The following is a 3,522-nucleotide window of genomic DNA, read 5'->3' on the forward strand; positions in this document are numbered from 1 at the left end:
AACTTCTGACCCTCTAGCCTCCGCTTCCCACTTACTGTGACAACAGGCAGGCGTGCGACCTTTAATGCTAGTAATAGCGCACAGAACTAGAGATTAAACAGGGATTCCTGCATGCTAGAAAAGTATTTTATGAAGTAACTGTCATCCCCAGGCTAGGAATTTTTTTTAAGTTACTCCAAACTCTCTCTCTCTCTCTCTCTCTCTCTCTCTCTCTCTCTCTCTCTCTGTGTGTGTGTGTGTGTGTGTGTGTGTTTAAAAATTTTTACCAGGAACTGAAGGAACGGCAGCGGCTAAAAGCACTTGCTGTTCTTCCAAACTCAGCTGAGTTCCTAGCACCAGGGAGCTCACAGCTGTCAATAACTCCAACTTCAGAGAAATCTGATGTCTGAAGGTATCTGCACTCATGTGTACATACCCACATGCAGGCAGACACACACCTATACATAACTAAAAAAAAAAATCTTTAAAAAAAAAAACAAATAAAAGTGTTCCCACCATTGGAGAGACGGATCGTTGGTGGTTAGGAACATCTGTTGTTCTCATAGAGAACTTAGGTTCAGTTCCCAGCATGTACATGATGGCTTCATTCCACGGTGCATCTGATGGAAAGAAAAAGAGGAGAGAAAGAAGAGGACAGATGCAAAGCAACCCGTACAGGGGCTGAGAGTTCAAGGGGAAACTACACCTGCATGAAAAGATCTCACAGAAACGCAAGCCCCACTCGGGTAGATTAAATCAGAACCTCCGTAGGCCGGCTCCCACCCTGGTGTTCTGAAAGTTCTTATGGTGACAACTCGGAACCCAGGTTGAGCACCTCAGTCCTCCAGCTTGAGCTCAAGAGTTCCACAGGAGATGACGCGTGTCATAGGTGCAGCAGGTTTCAGTGACTCCGCTCTTCCTGCCAACGAGGATGTGAAGATTTGGGTTCAATTTCTTCCCTTTTAAAAGAGAGCAAAATTCCTAAAGAGGAAATCTCTTGCAGTGGAGGTTGGATTTTTGTTGTTATTGTGTTTTTAAAGAGGGTCAGTTCACAGAAAGTTCCTTTTCTGTGAACGAAAAGAAACCCAGCAAAGTTGACTTTCTGCTGATGAGCGTTCGCTATACGGCCATGGTTATAAAATGATAGGCTTTAAGTCTCCTTTCCCCTCTGTAACCTGTTGAAAAGGTATTGACTTAGTGATACTCAGCGGTGCAGAGGAAAGAGAAGCAATTTGGCTTCAAACACTGATAGGATCAGTGCCAATATTGTTCGGCAAACTTAGTCTCAGTTTCCTCTCATGGAAGAAACACATCTCATTAGATCCAAAATATCATTGATTATAAGATGCACCGGCAATTTGATTAAAGTAACCACTAAGCTAAATAGTTTTGAGTAGCTGTTTTTGAGTAAAGCAACAGAATTACCGTTATGTGAACAATTAGTATGACAATAATAACTAACAATAGAGCCCAAATGTTCCAGAAAACAAAAGTAAATTTTTCCTCATTAAAAAGTATCTAATCTGAGAAAATCCTTCAAATAAATGTCTGCTGAAGCTACGCTGTTACTCATGTCTATTAAATTTATCATTCTCACAAAAGCAAATCTGAATTCAAGGTCCAATTACTGTAACAGACGCCTACTGTGTCGCTCTCCTAAATACTTCTGAAAAACTGTGATTAAAAACAAAATAGTATTTCCCCCCAAAAGATTGGAGGTTCACATATACTTAATCAAGGGTGAAAGAACTTATTTTAATTTTGAAATAAAATGTTAATTTGGGAATCTTTTGAGTTTAGCAGGAGTCAAAAGGGTCTGAATGTGTAGTGTAAGACATGAACATAATATACAATAACAAAAGCATAAGATGAACAGAGCAAACATGTTGAGTTAGTAATGTGTGCTGAGTATTGCAGGGCTCGGGAAGAACCAGTCGGTGAGGAGGCACAGCTTCAGTCTGAGGAAGGTAATTTGCTAAAGCAAGGAACTGTACTTTGGAAAATACCCGGATAAGGAACCAAACGATCCAGAGACTCAGAATCAACGCCCCCTTTTCCCATTTTCTTTGCCTTTTCCTTTGCTTATTTTTCTCGCAGGAACCGGACAAGTTGGCTGCCAAAGACCATCCTTACTAACTCATGAGCCAGGAGTTAAATACAAACATACCACTAGGCATCTACCTGGAGAAATGTTCATTAGCGTCTAAAACCATTAGGGGAAGGTTTGGGAAAGCTTTAAAATGGAGGTGTCAGGATGCTGACCCCTCACACTTTATTGTTTACGTGTCAACATCACATGCTCCTGAAGAGATAGACGCACTATCAAGTACACCCCCTACCCATCACTATTGCACACAGAATCAAAAAACAAACAAACCAACTCATCAGGCTCTCAGCCTCTATGCTTATGCACGCGTTTCCAAGAAACAGGGCAAATAAACCAATTAAGCAGCATAAAAGACCAAATGCATAACAACACAACGGACCACATCTAAGACATACCCCTAACAAGGTAAGTATCACATGTCTTCAATGAATCATTAGCCTAGAAAGAAGCGAATAATGATCACCGGAGAACAGAAACCCACGTGTGTGGTCATAAATACAACTGGGAGACTAGTTTAGCCCTGTGTGACAGTTTCTAAGATGGCATCTTTGAAATCACCCAGCAAACTTGAGCGCGAGCTGAGGATCAGGCGACGTACAGGACTTTTATTAACATTTCCATATTTACTAAGGGTTGGGTCGTTAGTTTTCTGCTGTTTCCGAAGTACTTTTCACGGAAACTAAGCTGCGACAAGCGGTTCTGGAGCACTGTGCGGTCCGAGACGAGCCTCCCCGAGGCTCCCCACCCCAGCCTCCCCGAGCCTCCCCGAGCCTCCGCCGCTCGCTGCCCCGCAGGCTCCACAGAGCGCCGTCCCGGCATGCCCCGCGGGCAGAAAGCCGAGAACTCACCTTCCAACCTAGGCGACTAGAGCAGTCCCCTTACCCGGCGTGCATCGGGCGCTCATTTGCATGCGCTCCTTCAGGTAAATCACGCAGGTGCACGCAGGCAGCACGACCTCCACTCGGCAACCGTGTTTACGAGCCGAGACACAAGGCTTTAATAAGAAGACCTCTCTTAAGTCTCTATGCACCCCGGAAACATATTGATAAAAATCACCCTAATGTAAATAGCTAGAAATTAATGGCCCTTATATAGCTCTTGACTAGACCAGAGATTCGTGCTCGCTTCGGCAGCACATATACTAAAATTGGAACGATACAGAGAAGATTAGCATGGCCCCTGCGCAAGGATGACACGCAAATTCGTGAAGCGTTCCATATTTTGCCAACTGGATTCCGACTATTACGTCCGTAGTTGTAAACTACATTAGTTTGCACTCAGTGTTGAAAGTTTGTTTACTTTTTCTAACGCGAGCATGGTTGTCTTTGGCATTATAAAATAGGGATTAAGCTCACCCAAACCGGGAATACTTCAAGTGTACCTTTCTTTAATTCGAAAATAGACCTGAGTTTTTCTTCCCTAGCCCGAAGCCCGGG

At 43.5% G+C, this 3,522-nt stretch overlaps 1 non-coding gene across 1 annotated transcript; it reads left to right on the top strand.

Annotated features, from left to right (window-relative positions):
* The first annotated feature begins 3,203 nt into the window (after positions 1-3,203).
* LOC121452638 lies at positions 3,204-3,310 on the top strand. The gene has a single exon (XR_005974882.1). It is a non-coding gene; the product is annotated as a U6 spliceosomal RNA (small nuclear RNA).
* Positions 3,311-3,522: the final 212 nt, after the last annotated feature.

Source organism: Microtus oregoni, unplaced genomic scaffold (assembly GCF_018167655.1).
Source record: "Microtus oregoni isolate MIOR12 unplaced genomic scaffold, Mior012 000009F_ref0000495, whole genome shotgun sequence".
NCBI lineage: Eukaryota > Metazoa > Chordata > Mammalia > Rodentia > Cricetidae > Microtus > Microtus oregoni.